This window comes from Mytilus californianus, unplaced genomic scaffold (assembly GCF_021869535.1).
Source record: "Mytilus californianus isolate M0D057914Y unplaced genomic scaffold, xbMytCali1.0.p SCAF_5, whole genome shotgun sequence".
NCBI classification, from domain to species: Eukaryota; Metazoa; Mollusca; class Bivalvia; order Mytilida; family Mytilidae; genus Mytilus; species Mytilus californianus.
Window position 1 is genome coordinate 46,069,517 of NW_026262701.1, and position 27,995 is coordinate 46,097,511.

General features: G+C 30.7%; 3 long non-coding RNA genes across 3 annotated transcripts in view; 2 read left to right on the forward strand and 1 right to left on the reverse strand.

Moving 5' to 3' along the window:
- Nucleotides 1-1,585: 1,585 nt before the first annotated feature.
- Nucleotides 1,586-27,995, reverse strand: part of LOC127702332 (uncharacterized) — a 56,523-nt gene continuing 30,113 nt past the window's right edge. The window contains exon 2 of the long non-coding RNA XR_007982375.1: nucleotides 1,586-2,340. This is a non-coding gene — a long non-coding RNA (uncharacterized LOC127702332). The remainder of the gene's footprint in view (nucleotides 2,341-27,995) is intronic.
- Nucleotides 4,376-9,780, forward strand: LOC127702327 (uncharacterized). Its single transcript, XR_007982370.1, has 3 exons — nucleotides 4,376-5,286; nucleotides 6,781-6,852; nucleotides 7,283-9,780. It is a non-coding gene; the product is annotated as an uncharacterized LOC127702327 (long non-coding RNA).
- LOC127702326 (uncharacterized) lies at nucleotides 24,015-27,068 on the forward strand. Its single transcript, XR_007982369.1, has 3 exons — nucleotides 24,015-24,121; nucleotides 24,831-24,900; nucleotides 25,535-27,068. It is a non-coding gene; the product is annotated as an uncharacterized LOC127702326 (long non-coding RNA).

The window sequence follows — 27,995 nt, forward strand, 5'->3', positions numbered from 1 at the left end:
TAAGAGAGAACTTGGTTCTATAATTTGTTTGTTTTGTGGAAATCAATACTAAAGATTAAAGTTTTTATGACGATTGGCCTTTATGCCTTTCGATTATTACTCTAAGAGTGTCGGATCGATGAATTGAAAAACAAATTAAATGCAACAAACTTATTATTTTATGTTTTTTATGAAAACCTCTAATTTTAGAAGATTAATCAACACTTTAAGATCATATAGCCCTATCCCTTCTTTTGTTACCGGTTCAGGGAGAATATTGGTCGACAATTTACAAGTAGGTGCATAATTGATTTTAAACCTGCTACATGTTCATGTGCCTTTTTCATGCCTTTACATTAGTCTTATATTTAATTGTTTTCTTCTCTATATATAGGAATGTTGTTTTAATTGAAGATATTCTGTCGTATCAACTTTTGTAGGATCGGGTCGATATAAAGCTTGACACAAGTGAGGACAAAAATATCAAATGAATTTTCAAACACATAAGTAGAAACAAAATGTATGTCACATTCGAAGAAAAGAGGTCGGGATTGTGGTTCCAACAATTTTAAACAATGGTACCAAACAATTATTGAAGATCGTATATTGACGTCAAAGTGTCATTTGAATGATCCGCTCCGAGTCGGAACAGGTAGGTAAAATACCTTGTGAAGTAACACATTAAAAACCGAACTCGCCGTGTCAATCTAGAACAGACCAGGGTTATATTCATATTGCATTTAAATGTTCTCGATATCTGCTTGTGATATTTGCCAGTGGACAAAAAACAGCAATCCATCAATCAATACATCCATACATTCATCTGCCCATCCTTCTTTGTATCCATTTTATTCATATTAAATGCAAATTTGGCCAAAAGAGTTTTAAAAACACAAACGTCAATTTATTTTCAAGTCGAGGAGTTGTTTCTTTGCCAGTTTGTGTTACGCGGTTATTTCCCGTAATATAATGTACAAATCAAACCAAATTGAAAACAGAATCATTAAAAAAGAGGAAAATCTATTAACAGCTATGTAAATATTTGAGATGCACACAAGGACACTGACACATATATTTGTTACGTTAAATGGCGTTTAGTGAAAACAAATAAGCATCGATCTGATGAGTTACATGTAAGTCTTTTTCAACTGATTTTTATAGTTTGTTCTTATGTTGTGCTGTTACACCACTGGCTAAGGTTAAAGGGAAAGTTGAGCGCTCACAAACATGTCTAACCCCGTCACATTCTTTATGTGCCTGTCCTAATTCAGAAGCCTGTAGTTCAGTGGTTGTCGTTGGTTCATGTCTGTCATATTTGTTTTTTCGTAAATTGTTTTGTTATAAATTAGGCCGTTAGATTTCTCAATTGAATTGTTTCATATTTTTCATGTCGGGGCATTTTATAGCCGACTATACGGTATAGGTTTTTGTCATTGTTGAAAACCGTACGGTTGCCTATAAGTGCTTACAGCCACTTCATTTGAACTTAGTGGATCAATGGCAATCATACTCCATCTCCCTATTTTTATAATGCCATCGTACAATTTTTAGTGGATTGAGAAGAGTTTTTGTCATTGAATGAAATTGTTATAAGAATTAAACTAGGTAAAATCAATGTTTTTAATAGTTCCTCTAGTTCCTTTATAGTAAATACTAGTAGCACGTTAAAAATAAGCTACAATCAAATGAAATCGAATCTTCACAGATTAGAACTACAATGATTGACAGTTCTTAATGATACGGCTGAAGTCTTAGATCTTAGAATTAAATAACATTGTTCTTATCGGAATAACACGAATAACTCAACGTTTTTCACTAATGAAAAAAAAAAAAGAAAAAAAAAAAGAAAATTACGGAGTTCAACCCTTTTTTTGGGGTTCGTGTGGCTCAGTCTTTATTTTTACGAAACGTGTTCATGGAGTGTTGTTCGTCTTGAATTTCCTTTTTGACAATGGTTTAGTCAACCTTTCCTGGCCTATGGTTATATGTTGCCTCCTTGACATCTTCTCGCATGTTTTCAATAACAATGGGCTAACTTCAGATCGACCCTGAAATGTACGGAATACTCCAAGAATCCTGAAATCATACCCTTTCATCATGTAGTATGTTTATATTATTAAATGTGAGTACATTTGTCTTAGATGTACTAAGGTGGTAAATATAACTTTTTTATAGGGGTAGATTGTCGATTTGTTGATTTGTTTTTAATACTAATATAAACATAAAGATATAATTTCGTAATATAAAAAACCGGCCTCTTTTTCTTTATAGATAGGTTCAAAAGTACGTTTTGCTTCGTCATATCTTCCTGGTATGATACATTGCTATCACCATCTTCTGAATAATAGTTTTTTTTTTAATCTGTAAAAATAAGTATAATTATATAACATTAGTCTAGATAATACTTGTTCTGTGTACACATGGTCACGAATTTATTTTTAAGCTCTTATGTGATTTCAGCAAACTGTCATTCTTATTGGTTTTTATCTAGATTGCATGCCCAATGACGCAATTTCCTCTTTTATTTTTGTCCGTTCTCAGTCTTGCATGTCTTGTCTTTGAATAATTGATCCATTGTAATTATCTGCTGGCTGTAGAGCAATAAGATTAGTGATAAGAAAACGGTGCCCCTTCTTCCAAGACAAGGTCATATTTCCTACCTGAACTATGTAAATTGAACACAATTTAGAGTAGAGTTATGAAAAAAACTCTCCTTTGTGAGCATTTAATCACTGTTATAAGTGGCGTCATTTACGTTTAACGGTCTTACATGTCTTCATTGAAATGTATTGTGAAAAGTCATATTTTCACTTTGATTTTCAGTTCATTTAGTTACTCACGTACTCACGTATTTGTGATATTTATTGTTGTGTTTTTCCATTTCTTCTTCAAGTGCATTGTAAAAAGTTATGATTTTCACTTTAATTTTCAGTTCATTTCGTCACTCACGTATTCACGTAAATATATGTCCTTGGCTTTATATTGTTTGCGTTTGACCTTTCCAAAATGTTGGTTAATTAAAAAGCGCTTCGAACGCACCAAACTTTCATATTATATAATAAAAGATATCAATAGAAACGATTTTATTATTCACTAAATCTGTCGTCTTAATTGTTTGAGTTTTGCATATAGTTCTAAATCATTTGTTGATGTAATTAACAGCTGTTACTTTTCATGTTATATTGAAATTATTATTAACGCAATATAGGACTTTTACTTTCATAAATGATTTTGTGGAAATCATTATCCGTATACATAGTATGTATGTTGTTTAAAAGTTGTAACACATATGCATGGGAGTCCCGGATTTGTATAAATGAAGGCAACAGTAGTATACAGCTGTTCAATATTTCGATAAAGCAAACACAAATAAATAGTGTCACGACATTTTCAGGTAATGTCGAATCAGATTATTATATCTATAAATGTTGTTGATCATTTATTAAAATGTGTTCACACAAATCTAATGTTTATTACATATATACATTTTTCACAGCTGTTGTCGTTTTTTGAAGTTCTTCCAATTATTAAATTATTGAATGGAAAGGTAGACATTAAAACCACCTTTGTCAAACACGAAAAAACTACTCATTGTTGATGTCCATATCTATATCACAAGGGCATGCATAACTTTAATACATTTTTCAGGATCTACGTAACAGAATAAATAACTAATATGTTTATCTATTTGAAGCAACCAATAATTTAAAGACAAAATAACTGCTCGTAACTGAAACTACAAACGAGACAAATGTATTTTTATTAACGTAGACACAAAAGTACATACATGAAATGTTTTGTTTATAACTGATAATGGATAAATACTTTTATTTAATTTCAGACTATCACCGATGTTCATTCACTCATCAGTTATCAATGCAGTAAAATTTTACAATTGATACATTAGTCTATCTATTTGGCTTACAAATAAAGATATTACCAATACAAGAGGGATCGAACACATCCATGTCTTTTTTATGACAAATAATAAACCGTTTGCAATAGATCATTAATTTGATCATATCAGTTGACATAAATGAAAATAAGGTGGAATGGTATGATTGTCAATGAGACAACTATCAGCTAGTGACCGAAGAGTGAGGATGTAAACATGGTAGCCAACTGTTGGTCAATCGTTTTGAACATTGAGCACAACTAATACTTTATAGTAAGCTATTATAAAAGCTCCTGTATAAACAAATGTGAATCAATTCAAAAGAGAAAACCAACGGCCTGATGTAAGTTTTAAACAATAAACGAAATATAAATTTAACAAAACAACCCTGAATAACACGCTCCTGATTTTAGACATGAAGGTACACAAAGAACACTTTATTTACAAATAGTTTTAAAAATTTACAGAAATGACCACTTTACAAGTTCTACGGTCGACATCACAAATAATCTGCAGTATCATAGAGTCTCAGCTTACAAGAAAAATGTTTTACTAAATTCTAAATTAACAACTTCAATGTATTTTATAAATCTGAATTAATGTTTACAGAATTTGCTTGTGAAATGAGGTCAAGTTCTATTGGAAACATCCAGTCACCTTTTATTTTTCTCAAGTACACAACGCCTCGCTTCTTCAGAATTTTCTATTATTTCATCAATTCAACTGGACTACTTTGGTCACTCGTTCATTGTTGATAATCAATTCAAGAAGTAGGTCATGTAATTTTACTAGCGGACGTGTCACTGAACATCTTATGCTTTGTGCATGTACAGGAGGTCATTTTGTCCATTCATAATATACTGCCAACTTGATGTTGACAGCTGTAGTCCTGTGTTTATCATTCTGCATTTAATACTTTCACCGTACTACTGGAATATACAAAGGATTCTTAACATTTTTTTGGGTGTTTTTCAACGTTTTGAACGGTTACTCTTGGATGATTAAATAAGTAGAAATTTCGTTCCGCATGTAAACACATATTCTTATCATTTTTATCGATCAAAACTTATCTTTACCCTATATGGAAGAAAGGTTACATGCATAGTTCTTGATTTCAATTTTACACCTATTCGTTTAGGTAGTTTACAGATCAATCTGAAATATTCTAGAAGCTATATGTAGTAAAATATATGTTTTTATATTCAATCTATTATTAACATTGACTTTCATTCATCCATCTAAAGCTATTTTACGATCCAGGTAAATCCGACATCTATTTTGAGCCTTGATGATGAAATCTATTTATAAAGCTGAAAGTTTCCGAAAATCTGCCTTAAAACGAGCCATTGTGCATATTATTGCGCAAAATCAGTTCACCATTCGAAGATCATACATAATAAACGTTGTATAAGGTAAGTGTTCAAACTTTATCATATCTATTATTATCTAAGCGCAAGCAACACATATGTCATCTTTTCGTTTATTAAAAATAATGTATGACCACTTGTTTAACTTTTTTGTTTATTTAAAGCACAAATACTTAAAAGTTAAGTCCACTTAAACAGATCATATTGAGGCAGATATTTTAAACCGTATAAGTTTGTTTTAAAACATATTGATTCCAACCGTACCTGATGACAGTTATTCCAGAAATAGTAAAGAGAAATAGTTGCCTTTGCTAATTGTTGAAGGCCATACGGTGACCTATAATTAATTTTTTGTCATTTAGTCTCTTGTGAAGAGTTTTCTCATTGGCAATCATAGCACATCTTCTTATGTTTATACTAGTTGTAGACATAGTGCACCATCACTTCGGTTCACTATGTTTACAACATTGACTACTTTTTCTGCATAAGCACTGTAAGATTAGTTTTCGGATGCCACACTAATTGAGCTAGATATTCCCGAAAAAAATATATTATGAATCTTATATTTTTCCTATTATATCAAAATTACGTGGAACCATTGTATCATGCCGGTTATATGCTAAAAGTTAGAAATTTGAAACTGAATACAACATTTGATTTTTGTATTTGATATACAATTATAAACATTATTAAACTGTACATTTTGATAAAACGGAAATCCCAATAAAATTTCTAAAACAATGAATATAGAATAAAATTATTGTAAATAAACTCCGAATACCTCTAATTTGCAATATGTCCATCAGTTATGTCATTTGTGCTGTCTTATGTCATACTTTAGAACTCATTATTACAAAATTTGTCATTTTTTCCATTAATTTCAGAAGTTTGTTATTTAATGCCATTAATTTAGAATGCATAACAATGCTATCACATGTAATAAGAAACTCTTTTTGGTGGAAATTTCCACACCTGTTATCCTATATATATTTAGATCAATACGTATGTAACATACGTTTCTTATTTTCAGAAAACGTAAGAAATTGGATTACCATTAGTGCGCACAAGTGATTTAGTGATACATATACAATATATGTTTAACATAATTCATAGACATTATACAAATGATATGCGCCGTATGTGTTTATCTTCAAGAGTTTCTAGATGTACTGCAAACCAAATAGATAAAAGTACTAAAAAACTGTAATTAACAATTATTAAGAATTTATCCTTTCCCCTTCTCTTTTCCCCACGAATGTATTGTTTCTAGCATATTAACAAGTTCGTTCGAAAAGAAAGTAAATATTTGAAATAAGAAAAACTTAAAATTTTTAAAAATATATATCATAAATTGGTCAATAAAATAATTAAAAAATAAGTTAAAACCTTTACGGAAATCAAACTCTGAGAAAAGTTACTGATATTTTGAAATAATTGAAATCAGTTTTTAAAGGAAAAAATATAACAAAATAAGACAAACCGTTTTGAGAATATTTTAGGAAATGAGAAACTGACTTCATTTTTTTAATGTCTTTTCAGGTAAATTCTGTGATATCAATTCAACGAACAAAATTTCAACAAAAGATACCTTTGAAGAAAAACAACTTGAAGGTGAGCAAAATATATGTCATTCAAATTGAAGTTTTTGAACATGTACGAAACTAGATTTGATAAGATAAAAACAAGAATAAATACAAATAAATAAATTTACAAAAACATTATCAGATAAAATTGAGAATGGAAATGGGGAATGTCTCAAAGAGACAACAACCCGACCATAGAGCAGACAAGATCTACTTTACATTTACATGTATATCCTCATATATTACTGAACTACATTTATATTCAATCGTTGAATTATTTGACTGCAGACCAATGATCTATTAATGTATTTTAATACATTTTCTACACATCAGTTTAAAGGAATTAAGAGCAGTTGTTTATTTGAATTACACAATGTACTATAGATATTCAAAAAGGTAGCTGTATAAAGAATAAAAACAGAAAAAATTAATAACAAACAGCAATTGTACGCTTTCAGAAAAATGGGAAGAGACACAGATAGATTAAGGATAATCAGTATGAATGCTTCTGGTAGGAAAGGAAAACAGTATCAAAAGTATCGACATTCTTACCTGAACGAAATTATCGGACACGATGAGCCCGATATATTATTTTTGCCGGGGGACAAACCTGATATGTCATCATCAGTGTTAACTGATTATCGTCAAGCACAAGTCGCTCACAATCACGAGACTGTACTTTTGTACGATACGAAGAGGTTGCGATTGGAAACCCCAAATTGGTACGATCTGATACCATCCTTAGTTGTTCCTGGCATACAACAGGGCAAACTAATGTATCCCTTAGTCGATATACTGGCTCCTAAACCGACTCAACATATCGTCAAGCAGTTTCATTGTATCAGTTGGCATTGGGAGCTGACTCAAACAACATCACAGGAACTCTATCAGTTTGCGTCTCGTTACCTATGGCTGGCGCAATATCTTGGATGGACTTCTGAAGTGGAGATCTTGATAGGAGGCGATTTTAATTTGCCAATTAAAAAGATACAAGAGCTTCTAGGTGAACATAATGCCCTCGTCCAAAAGAAAGTTGAAGAGATCAAACCATTTTTCAGGGAAATGGGATACATGGATGACATGACGGATAATATTCAACGACCAGGACGTCGGCTACGACAACTTAAACTCCACAAGTGTAAATCTTCATCAGGAGTTAACCAGGAAACAGATTACTTTGTTGCATCAAAGGAAATGCAGCTATGTAATACCGAAATGATGACGACTTCTACCCTTCCAGGCAGATGTACAAATCTGACTGTAACCAGGCCCGCTGTACATAGTTACTGTCCTGCGCCAACGAAGACAGAAATGTGTATTCCAGCAAGGCCACCCAGACACAACGGTGGTTAAAATCAATTCTACATAGCTTTTGGTATTTTGTTGTATCCAATTTATATCGTTATATGGTGTGAGTAACTGTTTTTATGGCTTTCTTAAAATAAATTATTGAAAAATGGGGGAAAACCCGCACCCCCCAAAAAAGAATAAAAAATATAAAACAATAAATTAATATTTAAATTTTTCACCCCTAGGTTTGTAAATAAAGATCCTTCATTTTTTCTCTCTCTTTTGATATTTTTTTGGGTATCCATTTTATATCGTTATATGGTGTGAGTAATTGTTTTAATGGCTTTCTTAAAATAATATATCGAAAAATGGGGGAAAACCCGCACCCCCAAAAAAAGAATAAAAAATATAAAAAAATAAATAAATATTTAAATTATCACCCCTTGGTTTGTAAATGATGACCCTTCATTTTTTCTCTCTCGTATGTATATTGGAAAATTGTTTATTTACATGGAGTTTAACCTATTGAAGTTGAAAAATACCCCTTCCTGACCGCAAGGTTTTATTTTCATTTTTCGAGTTCACGGTTTTGATTTTTCTTATAGAACAAATTAAATCGAGTGAACAATTTTTCGTTAAGTTCAAGAAAATAAACAACACGCGAAAATTGTCAACTTTATAATAGATGAAAGTGTAATTTATTTGTTAATATTCAGGTGTTGTTTTCAATATCACAAACACACATTTTCAAACCTCAACATTCCTCAGGAGGCAAAACACAAAGTTTGAGTATTAATACATATCCCACTACTTTGTTTTGTTAAAAAAACATATCTATCTTTGTGAATTGTCACTGCTATTTACATCGATTTATGTATATCCTTTTTCTATTACATTACATTTATGTTAGTATAAAGGTATGCATGAAGTTTCGATATCAGATTACTGGTCCTTTCAGAATCTCTTCCATTGATTGTAATTATAATAATTTGATTGAGTTATAAGTGTATGAAATAAAAAAAGTAGAAAAATCAAAATAAAAAATACAAAATGAATAAATAAGTTCAAAATCCTACATTTGATATTTGTTTCTACTTCAAAGTGAATGAATACTATGAACCCTCCATCTCCGGAGATAAATGTTAAGACCAAAGGTTATATATTGATGTAAACTGTAAATATTAACTGATTTTTTTTGGGGATGAAATGAATTGAGGAAATTGAGATACTTTAGAAAATATATCTGCTAGTTTTACTTACTACTTAATCAAGTCAACTACATGTATTATCAATTGTTAAAAACTAGGATTCTTGCCTTCTAATCTCTAAAATATTAATTAGTTTGATTGTCAAATAAGTAAGAGGTGATCACAGTGTATTTTAATTTTTTTACACCTTCACACTTATGGCAACACATAACAATAGTTTATAGAACATGCTGTAGTAAAAATAAAATGGGTTATTTGTTAAAAGTATGGAAGGACAGACAAAGCTTTTAAATGTTTTGAAGCATTTAACTCATTTTGTAAAAAAAGTGGCTTATTTTATCTTTGTTAATTATTTCTAATTAAAATCCAAACGACATAAACTTTAAATATAAGTATAGCAATATTGTAACTATTCTATGCGAACCATCTTACATTGTAAATAAAACATGTTTTCATTATTTTCTGTTATCATTATTATTCTACATCAATGTTACAACTTACAACAAGTATTTCCAGTTGGAATATAAAAATCAGATGATTTAAAATTGAGAATGGAAATGGGGAATGTGTCAAAGAGACAACAACCCGACCACAGAACAGACAACAGCAGAAGGCCACCAACAGGTCTTCAATGCAGCGAGAAATTCCCGCACCCGGAGGCGTCCTTCAGCTGGCCCCTAAACAAATATATATACTAGTTCAGTGATAATGAACGCCATACTAAACTCCAAATTGTACACAAGAAACTAAAATTAAAAATAATACAAGACTAACAAAGGCTAGAGGCTCCTGACTTGGGACAGGCGCAAAAATGCGGCGGGGTTAAACATGTTTATGAGATCTCAACCCTCCCCCTATACCTCTAGCCAATGTAGAAAAGTAAACGCATAACAATACGCACATTAAAATTCAGTTCAAGAGAAGTCCGAGTCTGATGTCAGAAGATGTAACCAAAGAAAATAAACAAAATGACATTAATACATAAACAACAACAGACTACTAGCAGTATAATTATCAATGACACACTATCAAAAAAGAAACAAAAGGATAAAGATGTGAACAAATACAAGGGAACGCTTACAGAGTGAAGCCTGAGTAAAAGACAGTTTTGTCTCCATTTGCATTGTGTCATGTGTGTGATTTACAATTACTTGTTTTGTGATAAAAAGTAAACATTTTACATAAAAATGCACAATTTGATGGAATGTGTCAATGAATATATAAAAAGAAGAACAGAATTAAGACTACTTTAAATGTCAAATATACTTTCATTTTCGAGTTACAAAAAACTAATTAAAATGTACTTATGTCCTAATGAGTGAATTACGTAATGTTTTTCTTTGCATTCATTACACACGCCATCAAGTTATAAGATAATAATTATTCTTTCAAATATACAAAAAGATAAATCTACATATAGCCTCGTTTGAATTAAGAGCACCATCGTTTCGATGTTAAGTATGGTTTTTAAATATGCATATATATGAGCAAGGTGAAATTAATTCAGAGAAAACACATATAGCGAGTTAAGATACATTGTAGCAACAAACCAGGACGATATTTACCTATCTTGTATGATACAATTTTGAGTATACATGTATATTGGTTCGGAAAAGTATTGGAACACAAAACTAACAACTTTATATTTTGGTGGGCACATGTAAATGAAAACAAAACTTTATAAATGTCGTGCCTATGAAGTAAGTTTCTGAATTCATCTTCGTCGGGAACTTCCAAAAACAAACACTCAAAGATCTGTATAAAAGTTTATCAAACAATACGTTTTGAATTTTGAGGAATTTTGCAGTTGTTATCAAATAGTCCGTTTCTATGTATGTTGGCGTTTGTTTTTTGTTGCAGTTCAGTGTTTCTGATGTTCCGTTGTTTTCCTCTTATAGTTGATGTGTTTCCCTCGGTTTTGGTTTGTGATCCGAAGTTGTTTTCGCTTAATCGATTTATGACTATTGGACAACGGTATACTAATAATGACTATATTTATAAGACATTCAGTAAAACAGAGGCTAAAGATACCAAAATAATATTCAAACTAAGTCGAAAACAAGCCGACAATAACATGGCAAAAAACGAAAAACGGCGAAAAGACAAACAACAGTACACCAAAAACAGCATAGAAGACTGAGCAACAAGAATCCAACCAAAAACTATGGTGATCTCATGTGATCCGGCAGGAAAAGCAGATCCTGCGCCAGATGTGGCACCCGTCGTGTTGCTCATATAGGTATACACCTGGTGATAAGTTTAATTAGGTAGGTCACATTTAAGAAAAGAGGAAGGGATTGTGGTTACGGCAATTGGAACATTTTCGTCGTAATCTGTGAAATATATATTCCATAATAGTCAACTTACTCATTATTAGATATGTAAAATTTTCGATGGAATAACACAGTAAAGAAATTTTTATAGGTTATGCAAGCATTAGAATATCGAATCAACTGGGAGATATATACTCCATATGCAGGAACTGCTGAAATCTTGCTACATGGAAATTGAAAGTTTACAATAAGGAAGCTGAAATAATCTCTTTTGGATTTTAATACTCAAGATTTTAAATTAGATAGATAGAAGGATTTAAATCAAAGATATTTTAATTATTAAAAAACCAAAGATATTTTTCTCAACAATTTATAACAAGGAGATGTGGTATGATTTCCAATAAGACAGCTATCCACCAGAAATTACGTAAAGTTATTGTTCGCAACTATAAGTCACCTAAAATTGAATGTTTATATAAATGTATGCATGAAAACATATCGAGAATTGAATTGATTTACATTTACATAAACAGTCAAGATATGACATATAGCGTTATGATATTTTAAAGAAAATCATAATCCGATTATGATACATACAGTAATATGATTTAAATATGTTGTTTAGTAAATCAGAAATACAAAATCAAACGTTATAAATCTGAATGTTTTGTTAGTAATGGTTTGAATGGTAAACACAATTGGAATTTACATCCAACCTGTGTAGCATACACATTCTTATGTTTTATAAAAGATAAGAAACAGCCACTATCCGTAATTATTCGTCGACACAATTGTGTTAAAAGGAACTACCGATGAAACCCTTTCTCACAGCTGTTTTAAGGCTTGTTTGTCGTTTATTGAAGTAAATCATAATAATTAAAAATCCCTAAAAACCTATACATTGATAAGTTTTGAAATATTTACTATACGACTATATCAGATTTAAAAAATTACACCTTAAATTTAATTAATCCTTAAATTTCACTCTTAAATACACAATTGAATATTCACTCAGTAGTTCTCATCCGATTTGAAATTGCATTTAATGCAATCTTGCCATCTTCAAATATTTTTAAAATTAAGGAGACAAGAGGGTCTGGTACACATAGAATTCTTTTTTCTACACCCTTATATCCATGAGCTGCTTAAACTAGACTATTTGGCAATTTAATGATTTTAGTTTTCTTTTTTCATTCATCTTAAGAGAAAGATAACGAACCGTCCAAGGTTATGAATTTACGTATTTCAGTTGACATTCATCAAGTATTCACGTTAGCACTTTAAAGAAGAATGCAATCTCCATTTGTCATGAAAGTTCTCAATTACAAGATTGTTGTTGTGTCTTATAATCTGACCTTATGATTCATAAACATTATTCTAGTCAATTAAAAGTAGGTTATAGCAGTCTCTTTAACGTACCAACAAATATGAGTGACCAATAATGTGTTTTCAAAAAAAAGAAAAAAACAAAAAGGGAAGACAACAAATGCTCTTAATTGTCTAGTCTCTATTTACAAACGCCGTTCTATGTTTTTCACCTATATTAGAAAGTTTTGTTGCCTGGCTTCTTCAACAATCTCTATTTATGTCATAAATTCCACATGACTACCATTGTCTATCCCACACTATCATAGATTTTTGTCAAGATGTTGCTTGTGACATTTTCAAAGTGGATTGATTGATTGATTGCTAGTTGTTGGTTGCTTTAAAAGTTCCAGGGCAAATATTACATGCATGTTCAAGACGAGAACAAATTACAAAAGGAATGCAGTAGGTAACTCCTGTAATAAAGGCCGTTCGGGGCAGAGGTCATGAACATTTTGAATGCCACTGGAAATGAGGATGTATTGGATAAGGAAAGAAATATCGTCTTGCAATAGTCCACCTTTGATCACTGAAAAGGTTGTTGCAAGGATTCTGTGTGTAATATAGAGTTAACATGATGCCACCTGTTTTTGCTGTTGCTGTTTATTGGTTTGTAATTCAAAAGTTACCTCACACATGCATACACGATATCATAACATGCCTATGTCTCATAACATTTATTTGTCACAAATAGTACAATAATAAGTCTACTTGAATTGTACAGTTTGAAGGTGATTTAGTTATACAATTGGTTTGTATATAGTTAAGTAAGTATAAATCTTTTAAGGATTTAAGTTATACCTATATTTTGACTCTTGTTGCTAATTCCAATATTTTCGACCGAAGAGACTTTGCTGCAACTATTGTGTTTATTTAGGCTATTCTCCTTTAAAAATAAATTCAAAGTAATTTTTGAAGCGAAACATATTCAGCCATGCATATGACAACAAATGATTAATGGATATTACATTCCTCTGATTATATAAAATGTTCTCCCCAAATTGCACCAAGATGAGAATTATTTTTATTTGTGCACATAAAACATATCTTCTTACCACACATCGTTTCTCCCAACACCTATCTCTAAACAGAATGAGCAAAAGAAAAAAGAAAGAAAAAACTTTCACAAAGACCATTTGCATACTTTATAGAGATTTTTTTAAAGTAATATCACATGCATGATACTAAATGACATTGAGTAAAAAGCAATAGCAGTTTTAAAACATATATTTTGTGAACACATGAAAGAAATATTCATGCATTCTTTCTTGCACTTTTTAAGATAAGGAGCTTTAATTTATTACGACTTCGAGCAACATTTTTTTGTTGAAAGCGAGAATATCAAACATTTACAAATGCAGATTTCTGAAGCAAATACATGTATTTCTTATTTCATAAAGAAAGGATATGTGTGCACATGATACAACTTTATAATAAAACGAAAGATGTAGCAAATACATTACTAACACGACAATATAAATGTCAATAAATGAATATAACCCGTTGTAAATTTTGAGCTTTAGTTGGAATCATCCATCATGTATGCCAATTGTCTCGTCTTTATTCCATATTTCAAAATTCATTATTAGAAAACTATGACATTCCATAACATGAATTATTAATGAAAATAATACTATAAAATGAAACAACAGAAGTGATTTTGTTCTTTTATGCCATTTATATAAAGATCAATACGTATGTAACATACGTTTCTCAATATCAGAAACTTTAGAACTTGGATTATTTTAATTGCGCACCATTTACTAGAAACATGTGTGAAATGTAAATTCAAAATGTATTTCATTGTCAATAGATGATTGGCTTGCGTGTGTGTTTTTTTTTAAATATAAATATATCTCGGAGTTTTATAATATCGAAGAAATTAGAAAGTTTGAGTAGTTTGCATAATTAGATGCTGATCAGAATAAATAAAAATAAACTAATAAAAACTACAGATAAACACACCGGAAATTTTACCACATTTATTGTATATTCTCATTCATTTCCTAACTTAATTTCAGTTCAGGGCTGTGACTGTGCATTAAATTGATTAGTTAATGTATTTTGAAACTAGTTTTCATTTTTTGCAAGTCAGTTTCAACCGCTTATGAAATAATTTATAGATGATACAATTCTTCACAGATCTTCTAATCGTTAATGGAAACATTAAAACAGTAACAGAATTATAAATTAAATCGATAATTTTGGAGAAAAGGTAAAGAAATAGAGACAAACTAATAATAATAATAATAATAAACGCCTCTGTTAGAAAAGGAAATCAATATAAGACTATAAGAATTTTAATTAGACAGTGTGAACTCGATTAATAATATTACCCTCGAATGGCCATGGTGAACACTTCCCAAGTAAACGTGTATGGTGAAATGGGGTATGGTGTATATTGTATGGGATAATGATGTATTTGGTGCCATTGGACATGAATAATGAATGGAGAATACAGCATTGTGCATGAGTAACGTTGGATGGTTTGAATTTTGGTTTGCTTTAGAAAAAAATATTGAAATTTCTTCAACGATGTTACATTTTGGGTAGTTTCGAATGGTGTGAATAGTGTTTTATTCAATTGGAAAAAGGGGAATGGTGTATGGTGTATGATGTAATGGTGTATTGTGTATGGTGTATGTTGTATGATTTAATGGTGTATGGTGTATGGTGTATGGTGTATGATGTAATGGTATATGATGTATGGTGTATGGTGTATGGTGTATGGTGTATGGTGTATGGTGTATGTTGTATGATGTAATGGTGTATGGTGTATGGTTTATGGTGTATGATGTGATGGTGTATGGTGTATGGTGTATGGTGTATGGTGTTTGGTGTATGATGTAATGGTGTATTGTGCATGGTATAATGGTGTAAAATGTGAGTGGGAATGTTACACGATTCGAAAACTGAAGGAAGCGCTTTTAATTTACCTCTGCAACATATATAACTGCTACTTATTAATCATAAGAAACTTGTCGGAAAGTTAATAAAAGAAATCAAACCATTTTTAAAAGAGATGGGCTATATTATTGATGAAATGATTGATAGTATCCAACCATCTGACAGCTGCAAAGTGTAAGTCTGCAGCAGGTATTAACTAGGAAACAGACTATTTTGTTACATCGAAAAGGATGCTTCAAGTATGTAATACTGAAAATATGACAGCCAAGATGTACAACACTGATAGTGACAAAGCGTTTCTGTCCTTTACCAACGAAAAACAGAATATGTATTCCACCAAGGACAACCAGACATAATGGTGGTTAAAAGAATTTTGATATTTTTGCGAAATAAATAAAAACTGTTTTGTCTTTTCTGGGCTATAAAAGAAAGACAAGATGTTATCACACAGCTGATTATGACAAAGAAATATAATAAAATCAAAACGCACACACATTCTATCTTTAAAGAAATATTGTAGTGGAAGAAAAACGAAAGAAAAAATTAACACAATTTTGAAACATAAGCAAAGATAAATACAACTGTACATGTTATCAGAGATCTGCTCTGTAAAATGCAGTCAGGTCTATTTTAGAAATACATAACAACACTTTATTTTGTTTTGCCCTGTATAACTACAACACTATGTGATTTAGTGATTGTTAAGCAACATATAAAACCTCATAGAAACTTTATTAACTGAACAAAAATGAACAACTTCTTAACTATTTTTCAGAATCGTTGTTTATGAGTCAACAGGTCGTATGGTTTTCATGGATAGTTGAACAATTTTCATCGAGTGTTAGGGATTGGCAGAAATTTCAGTGGTATTGAATGGATTCAAGTGAAATAGAAATGACTAAATATTATTATACTTGATAATACTAAACACATATGCTTTAAACATAATTTTCTTTACTTTTTTAAAATAAAAAAAAGCATATATTTTGTTTTTATCATTATCTGAAAATGAAAAGTTCAACATATTATTTGTGTGCAGCATTTCAATTTTGAACATTTCACAATAAATAAATGTTCCTCAATTTCCACTTCTTTGTTTTTTTGTTTTTTTCTCTTTGTATATACAATACTGGTACTAGACAGTAAAATATATCGCTTGATTAATTTCACTTCAAACCAGTAAAGTCTGAAATGGCCTATATCTGTACTCGACTGTACTGATTCCTACTCGACCAGTCTGAATTAGTCTGAATTTTACTAGATATTTCTCAACACCAGTCTTAACCTTACTCGACTGTACTGATTTGTACTTGACCCTTATCTTTGCCATTGAAAAAAGTCTGAACTATTACTCGACCAGTCTTAAACAGTCTTAGCCCATTCTCGACCTGTAATCGACCAGTTCTAGACCTTTTTTTTTAGTCTGAACCATACTCGACTAAAGGTCTGAACCAAACATGACCAAAGTCTGAACAATACTCGACCAGTCTGAACCATACTTGACCAAATAACCTCTACTTTTTTATTTTAAATTTTTATATAACTATCTTTTTAACGGACATGACAACAGCTACAATAAAGTACAGATATAATTACAAATGTGTACATCCTCTCATGATTATCAGATTTTAAAGTTGGAATCTTGATAAAATAAAAAATTTCTTTTACCTGTAAAACACACCTGTACTGAAGGTAATAAAACCTTATTAAGATGCATCTTGTTTGCCATGTGTTTTTTTTAAACCAAAATTTAGTTAACCTATATTTTTTTAATAAAACTACATAGGTTTCATAAAGTTTTATCCTGTCCAGTACTATAGACAAAATTTCACATGACATTTCATTGCATATAACAAAATAACCATCACTGGAAGTTAAACCATCAAACTTTCATCTCTCTTTTACCTGTGTACAAGCTTTAGTAACCATGTAAACTCAAGTTTCCAAAATATTCTATAGAGACAACAAATAAAAAAATAATGGTGCTTTGAAACATCCAAGATATATATTTATGACCCAGAAATGTTTTACTGCAATGAAATGTAGGATTAATTTCCTACAACTGTCAAATTCAGGGGAACATTTTTTTTTCGACCCTTTTTCGTATGCAACCGGATGTGACTTACAATGATTTGGTGGTATAACATCTATAATTTTGCATAGTTGAATATATATCTTACAGGGATAAGAAATTAAAGAAATTATCTAAAATTGTTCTGCTGATCCGGGGTAAATTATAAAGTAATACCTCCTGCTTAGGGCACACTCTTTAAAAAGAGCACACCTGGCCAGAGAGTAACACATTTTAAATAACATCCTTTGAAAATTAAACAACATCCTGTAAAACTTAAATCACAAGGCCTTATGAATTCACCAGAAAAAAAATACAGAAGTTTAAAGAAAAAATAGTATTTTCTTTCTTTTTACCTGTAAATCACGCCTGTACTGAGGTAAATAAACCTTATTAAGTGCTTCTTGTATGCCATGTCTTTAATTTTGACAAAATTTAATCAATCAACCTAAATTTTTACTGCAATTTTGGAACATAATTCCTTTGTTAAAAATTTATCAAGGATTGCTATGGAAGTTCCATAATATTAAATTCTTGCTGCTACAAAATAAAGATATCAAGTTTAAGATTTATTAAGTTGCGTTATATACAATATAAAAAAAATGTTCACTGCCTTATTTACTCAACTCGACTGACACCATAAATTTATACCAGGCTTAAGTTAGTGTTGAAAATTTTCCAGTAACCATAAATATATCTCAAACATTTACAAAAAAATTGAATACCATCTACAATATTTGAATAATGGTCAAAAGTTGTAGTACTTTTGATGTACATAATGTATTGTGAACATGATCATGTATATAAAACTTCATTTAACTGAAAACTTAATTTATTACATGATATTTTTTAGTCCGACCAGAAATCACTTCCTTTGATCATTTTGTTTTTATTTCTATTTTAGAGTTGATATACATTATATATATGTACAAGCCTAAATTGAAAACAACGTTCAAACCTATGATTGCGTTGGATAAAAACTGCAATTTTTATACGTGTGCATGCAAAACAAATTTCTTGGTAGAGGGGTCTAAATACAGCACAAACAACATTTTCCAAAAGACCAAAAGAGTGAAAAAGTATATTTTAACAAAACGCATTTGACTAACAGGTCGAACAACGGATGTCCTTAACCCCTGCTGACTACCATTGGCGATTGCCAAATACATGGATCACCAGATGTAACAAAATGGATCTTAATTATTAATTTGATACCAAACAGAAAACAATAAACTTGCGGAAAAGATGGTATACCGCAAACAAACGGTGCATAAATCAGTACACCATATCCAGATTTCGACAATTAATGTCTCTTCGGTGATGTTAGGAATCGAAACGGTATTTAGAAGGCTATATTAATTACCTCAATTAAGGATAGACTCTTACTTTTTGAAGATTCGAAATAGGATGAACGGATCATATAAACCCGAAGTCAAATATAATACAAGCCCAAACGAAAAAATATAAACAAGTCTAAATTGAAAACAACGTTCAGACCTATGATTGCGTTGGATAAAAACTGCAATTTTTATACGTGTGCATGCAAAACAAATTTCTTGGTAGAGAGGTCTAAATACAGCACAAACAAAATTTCCCAACGATCAAAAGAGTGAAAAAGTACATTTCAACAAAACGCATTTGACTAGCAGGTCGAACAACGGGTGTCCTTAAACCCTGCTGACTGCCAATTATCGATTGCCAAATAAACGGATCACCAGATGTAACAAAATGGATCTTATTTATTAATTTAATACCAAACAGAAAACAATAAACTTGCGGAAAAGATGGTATGCCGCAAACAAAAGATGCAAAATTATATATATATGGTGTTTATTTTGAAATGTTGGTTCTAATGCTATATTAAACACATTTTGGATTTCAAATTGTTGTTCAAATTTCTAGCCAAAGGAAATAACTGTTATCAAAAATAGTTTCTAAATTGATGAAATACAATAGATAGATACAGAAATAGGTTTAGGTTGGTTAAAACTTGGTCGATTATAGTTCAGACTAGGTCAAGTATGGTTCAGACTAGGTCGTTCATGGTTCAGACTTGGTCGAGAATGGTTGACTTGTCGAGTATAGTTCAGACGCTTATAAAATGGTTAAGTACTGATCGAGTAAAGGTCGAGTACAAGTTCAGACTGTAAGTTTGGTTCAGACTACAGTCGAGTAGTATAGAGTAAATTTCAGACCAATTCAGACTGATCGATAAAATATCAGTACAGTCGAGTACAGATATAGTCCATTTTAGACTTTTACTGGTTTGTGGTGATTATACAACCAAGGGGACAATGAATCCTTCGGTAAATTTTTTTACATTGGTCGGAATATCAAGAAAAAGAAATTGAATTGGAACTTGTATGTAGCAAATCAGGAGACTGTAATTCAATGGTTGTCATCGGTTGCTGTGAAGCGTATTTGTTTTAGTATAAATCAGGTCATTGTTATCTAATATTTTCAATTGTAGAACTTTTTGTCTTGCCGTGACCTTCAATGAGTTATTTATATCTTCGTGATTTGGTCCTTGGTGTATAGTAGTCGGATTTTCAGTCATTACACAGTTCCTTATTTTTATTCATTTATTTTGTTATCACATAATTGTTTATTTCAAGATTTGAAGTCTGAAGGATGTTGCTGCAAATCGATGAGTCTGTATCTTATTGTAATTGTTTCCTTCGCTGACATAAAGATTTAGAAAATTGATTGAATAACGGAGAATGATTTGCAACCCCGACAATATTTTTGATAAAAAAGAAGTGAAAAAAAACGAATGCAAAGTTATCAATAGTTTGGTAACTCATCATTTGTTTTCAACTACCAACCGATTGCTTACAGTAATGTTTATATTTCCAAAAATATTATATCAGTATTTTTCTGATATTCAACGGATATATTACATAACAAAAAGGAGTAACTAAAAAAAAGTCAATATGATTTATTAATATAATGCATTATATTTGAGTACAGCGAGAACATGCTATTTCATATTTGGGTCACAACTAAATAACTAAAACTGTTTATAAAATTGAGAATTCCCAAAGAGCAGACAAAAGCCGGAGGCTTCAAATGGGTCTTCAACACAGCGAGAAAATCACGCACCTGGAGGCGGGATTCAGCCGGCCCCTTATAATATGTATACTAGTTCAGCGAAAATGGAAGTCACACTAAACTTCAAAACATATATATGAACAAAAATTAAAAAACATACAAGACTAACAAAGGCCAGACGTTCCTGACTTGGGACAGGCGCAAAAATGCGGTGGGGTTTAACATGTTTTGTGAGATCTCAACCCTCCCACTATACCTCTAGCCAATGTAGAATAAACAAACACACAGCAATACGCACAGTAAAACTCCGTTTAAAAGAAGTCCGAGTCCGAAGTCAGAATAGGTAACAGAAGAAACTAAGCAAAATGACAATGATCAACATGAATTAACAAAGAACTACTAGCAGTTACTGACATGCCAGCTTCAGACCTCAATTAAACTGATTGAACTATTATTTCTTCATCATATGAAAATCATGCACAATCCCTCCCGTTAGGGTTATAATAATATTAACTATTTTTAATTTGATTATCATTCTTAAAATTCTATTCAAAAAAGATATTTTAATTTCCTTTGACTAAAACATTATGAATCCAAACTAGCTACTAACGGTCGGTTGCATACTGAATATAAAATTAGGAATAATGAATTGGTCAGTAACTTCACATTGATTTGCAGAAGATGCAAACGCGAGACCTTAATCTGCCTTTTATTATTTATAAAAGGGAGTAAAAACACTCTAAAGACAGAAGGAATGGCGTGCACCTATTTAATAAACTAGTATCATAAATGAAGAGATTTTAATTAGTGCAAAAAAGTCAAAATTATTCCCTTCCATTATCTCAACGAGCATGTACGTAATTTTGTCTTGAAAAAAAAAACGACTGTTAAACACTTCTACTTTGTCCCTTTATTAATCATCTTGTTGGAATCATTAGCAATAATAGAAAGAAAAAAAAAACGAAATAGAATAAAACAAGTTTATCATTTGATATTCCACTCTCCTTTAAATATAAATTTGTATTTGATCTCATATCTTTAATTAGACATTTTTTGGGGTTGATACTTATGCTGTATGAATTTATTTGTTTTTGCATATATACATGCAAGATCCTTATTAATAAACTGAAACTGTGAAATACTTCTGTCGTATATCTATTTTTCTATTTTCTGAGATATTTTGAATATGAATCGATAATTGACATTTCATAAACATATGACTTGAAGCCTTGTCTCCATGTTTTCTTTGAAGTTTTATTTTGATATTGAGGTATCCTATCAGTTATCTGTGTATATTGTTGATGTATTGAATGTATGAACACCTGACAACCATCTTGAGTTATTTTCATATATAACAATAAGTGAACTTTTAATTTTTCGAATACAAACTAAAAGATACCCCTACCCCAAATTAAATTGTTCTTAAGTTGTCACCTATAGATATACTTTATATTTTTTTTTCATCTTAACAATGTAAGAATAATAATCTTATTTTTCAAATACCTATTGGGACACACATTTGATACAGAATAATTCCTTGAAATACATGAGCATATTGTTTTATTTTCTTATAGTCCATTTCCTATCAATGTACTGTTTGTTCACGGTTAACTCCTGATTTAACTTTTAATTTCACTTTCATCATCACTAGTTTTTGAAAATCCGTCAGGTATGCACACATTTGATATATGTGCCAACATATTTGAATGAATTATGACGAAGACAGTAATTCTTAATCGATAAAATTCTTTCTACCTTGTGCTTACATTTGCACGAAGCTAATTAAAAACCGTAAGGATGTTTTAATGTGTTTTACTTCCACACAATTGTTTACGTTGCTAAAGTACTCGTAATAATATAAACACATGTTTAACACGCACATAATGCTACAGATTATGTCGCAAAACTTTAGGGAAAAAGATTGATGAATGATAAACACGTGTTAACTAAATTTTTCACTTAATATATATATCCATATTTACTTTTAAACATAGAAACATGGATATTTTCTATTAAAACAAAGTGGTCGCCAACACCCATTCTTTCAATTTTAATGATTAATTATATGGAAATATGAAGATACCAAGGGGGGATAATACGGAAAAAACACATTGATCCAAAGGAAATGACATAAATACAAAGAACAGTTCCACAAAATACTACACAGAAAACAGATACACACATAAGGATAAATTATATGCATTCAATTTCAAAATCTAAATCACATTTCATGATAATGAGGGAATAGCATATATCTTGTTTTGGGTATATTATCTGAAAACTACACACATCAAACCGTTCAATGAACTTAACACATTTGATAAAAATACTTTCATTCTATTATAATTTAAATTGTTGTTATTTTGATGAATTTGTACTTAAAGAGAGGCGAAAGATACCAAAAGGATATTCAAATTTATAAGTCGAAAACAAACTGACAATACCATGGCAAAATGAAAAACCACAAAAAGACAAACAGTACAAAAAGCACAACAAACAATCTAACGACTAACGAACACGAAACCCACCAAAAAGGGGGGGGGGGGGGGGGGGGGGGGTTGATCTCAGGCGTTCCGGAAGAGTAAGCAAATCCTTCATTACATGTGGCACCCGTCGTGTTGCTCATGTAAGTACAAATCCTATGATAAGTCTTATTCGGTAGGTCACATTCGACGAATATTGTACTCTTTTTTTTAACGTTATTGAATAATAAACACCCAAATATAATTATTAATATCGATCAGATATTACAAAAAAAAAAGAAAACAAGACGTTTTGAATTTTATGCTTCCGAATTGCTTTTTCTTGATTAACCTTCATCAAGAACGCCCGAATATTTGAAAGCAAATGATGTATAAGGAACAAAACAGTTGCAGAGCTTTATGACCAAAATGAACGTAAAATAAAAACCAACTCCACGTATCTATAAATTATCAACACATCGTAAATGATTTGGTATATTGATGTTTTGACTTTTATCAGCTATTTTTGTATATGAGGAAAATCCCAAATCTATTTATGGCTCATGATCGCAGGCTATATTCATCTGGAAGTTTTCAGAGTATTGCATTAAAGAACTGCGCACATTATCAATTATTTCAGTAGCGCATTTGAGGAGAGAACAAACTTCAGGTTAGTGTTTCAAATTTGTAATATTCTTTGCGGTCTGACCTAACATTGTATAATTTAGTATTTTTGAATATTCCAAGCACTTTTAATTAATTTTATTTTTATACTAATAGATTTAAATTAAAAGTAAGCACTTATTCAAGCAGTTTAACTACCATTTTCCTCTGCTCTTGTTTGATACCGAATAATTATTTGATGCAACAAAAAGTTTGAAAGTGTAACAAAAATATGTTATCTTTAAAATTTTCCAACTGTTTTCAAAATCACAAAACCTGCATGTTTTGAATATAATTGAAAACAAAACTATTACGTAATCGATGAATTTTGATGCATGTTAGTGTGCATACCCTTGTTGAAATGAAAATTTCAGAAATGGTTCATTACTTACTAATGACTATTTATAGAATTGTTAACAATTCATGTTATAACATTATAATAGAAAACTTCTTTAAAACTTTATATTTTTAACGTCAATTTTTGGTAAAATAAAGTTTTTTTGGCAAATTTGCTAGTATATTTGTGTCGAATATTTTTGGCACATACATGTATATAAAATGTGTGCATACCTGACGGAATTTTTCAAAAACTCGTTCTGATGAAAGTGAAAGTAAAAGTTAAAGAATGAGTTTACTAACAGAACATTGACAAAAAATTGGATACAAGAAAATAAAACAATATGTTCATGTATGTAAAATATTTTTTTTTTTTTCAGATTCAGCGTAACCTTTGTTTTAGATAAAGGAATAAAATAGAACTACAAATACAAAGAAGAGCAGGAAACAGTAAGTTTTTAAATAAACTTTTCTCTCATATCTCATAACTCTAATAAGAAGATACTAAATCATTATGCCATACTGTATCATATCTAAATAACTGAAAAAAACATACAATTTAAATTTCAAACTTTACAGAAGAGGAAAAGTACACATATCCATTGATAATAATATTTAGATATTAAATGAAATATTTAGTTCTGAAATAAGAGGCACTAGTAGTTTTCTGATGTTCAAATTTCATAACTTCATTAAAAAGATACAAATCACGGTAAAAAAGGAATCACACGAATTCGAAAGGGAAAGAGATTGGGTGCGTCGACAAGAAAAATAAACATTAATTCAATATAAAGAAAAATAAACATAAATTCAATATAAAGAAAAATAAAAAATTCATACCGTATTACTTTGCTTAAATACCTCCACGTAATCATTATTTTGTTTGTACAGTTATGTAATCGACTGTGGATTTATATTTAGATTTGTGTAGATTTTCTGAAAATTAGATCAATCAATTTATGCATTGTTATGGACGAGTTCATGAACACGATCATTTCTCAGTGTAGATTGCAGGTGGTCTACGCACTAAGTACCAAATTTAAAACAAATTGTCACTGAAATAATTTTAACACATTAATTACAGAAATTAAATATGGGAAGAGACACAGACAAGCTTAAAATAATTAGCATGAATGCTTCTGGAAGAAAGGGAAGACAATACCAGAATTATCGAAAGTCTTATCTTAACGATATAATCGGAGACAATGAACCCGATATATTATTTTTACCGGGAGACGATCCTGATATGTCTTCACCAGTTTTAAAAGATTATCGACAAACACAAGTCCATCACAACCACGAAACGGTACTGTTGTACGATACGAAGAGGTTGCAATTGCAAACCCCAAACTGGTACAATATAATACCATCCTTAGTTGTTCCTGGCATTGCGCAAGGCAAATTGATGTACCCCTTGGTCGACATCCTAGCTCCTAAACCGACTCAACATATCGTAAAGCAGTTTCATTGTATAAGTTGGCATTGGGAGCTTACTCAAACAACATCACAGGAACGCTATCAGTTTGCGTTTCGTTACTTATGGTTGGCGCAATATCTTGGTTGGATTTCTGGAGTGGAGATATTGATTGGAGGCGATTTTAATTTGCCAATTCAACAGATACAAAAACTCCTAGCTGAGCATAATACACTCGTCCAAAAGCAAGTTGAAGATATCAAACCGTTTTTCAGGGAAATGGGATATATGGATGAAATGACTGATAACGTAAATCGCCCAGGACGTCGACTCCGACAACTAAAACTGCACCAGTGTAAATCTGTTGCAGGTATTAACCAAGAAACGGACTACTTTGTTGCATCAAAAGAAATGCAGCTATGTAAGACTGAAATGATGACAGCCTCCACCCTTCCTGGAAGATGTGCAACACTAACAGTAACCAAGCCAGCTACACAGAGTTACTGTCCATTGCCAACGAAAACGGAAATGTGTATTCCATCACGACCACCAAGACACAACGGTGGTTAAAATCTTTTCCTATTTCTTTTTTTAAAATCACCTGTACAAAGATTTCAAGTATTATTCGTAAAGGTTGTCTTTCTTTTTTATCCGATTTCTTTTTTAAAAGTATGTATGTATATTTTAGTATTCAAATTAGAGAGATAAAAAAGGTAACAAATCCTAGAAAAAAAAAATAAATATAAAAGTTTTTAGTTTATTAAGTAATAACTATTCTGTATATTAAGACTGTTTTACTATATTATTTAAATTTTTTATGTGTTCATAATGTGATTTCGTTATCATAGATCTGATGGATTTGGAACGATGGCATTGTGTTTACACTTAAATTTAAAACCTTATATGACTTGATAAAGAATATCATTATAGAATATACATATTCTATTACTATTAGGGTGTTTTATGATCTTAATCCACTGTGTAATATTGTTACAAGAAACTTCATTTACTTCGTTTGACAAAATGATTTATATGTGGTACATGTATTACACAATGTATTTGTAGAATATTATCGTCCTCCTTAGGAAATATAGTTTTAATATGAATTTAGTTAAATATGCCAGTAAGATGTTTTTGGGGTTTGGAGACAAATGTATTTTTTTGTATTGTATTTTTTTTCATAAATAAAGTTACTGTTAATATATCATAATTGTATTACTTTTTGGCCAGATTAAGTTGTAGAAGAGAACAAAAGGGACGATGAAAAAGTAGGAAAAAAAAACAATACAACGGTAAAAACAAAAAAACAAAAAAACGAACAACGAAAAGACAAACAACAGACTATAAAACACTACGTTGAAAACTTAAAAAGTTGTTCTGATGCAATTATTTGCTTGACACAAGTCTATGAAAACTCTCTTTTCAACACGGGTTTTATCACGTAATAGCGTAATTGTGAACTATTTGGATTCTGCATGCTGATAGCTTTGAAATTATATGATTTATTTGAAATGTGATCAAAAGTGAAGGAAAAATTAAGAATGTTTATTCAATTTAAAATTCAGATTTTTTGAAAAACCTTTATGTTATAAGTAATATGAAAAATCGGTGAAGATAATTATCACTGAAACCTGAGCTCAATACAGATGTCAACAGTTGTGTAACTTTGGCAGCAGTTGATACCTTATAGTTGAAAACTGTAAAACAACTACCATAAATTTGACTGAACTGTACCAACAGGATTTTTAAAAAGAACAACTTTTTTGAAACTTGATCGTTAATTGAAATTATAATGTAGACCAGTATTAAGTCTCTTATATACAAATGTACCTAGTCAATCGTGTTCGCAAAAAGAAGTAGGGACAAATAAAGTATGACAAATTTACAAGTAATTATATTTGTTAAATATGCTCTTACATAATTAAGTGAAAGGTGTCCAGAAAACAATAGCAAATTTCATATGGCGTTGATAGGAGTTGGTTGTGTTGATGGGTAATTTGACATGTTGTCCTATTTAATATTTGGGTGACTCCCGTAATCATTTAAATGTTTTATCATTTCTGTTGGAGTATGTAAAAAGTTAAACTGAAGCTTCTCGAAGATTATTTTGTTGTTATATTGCTGTTGACGA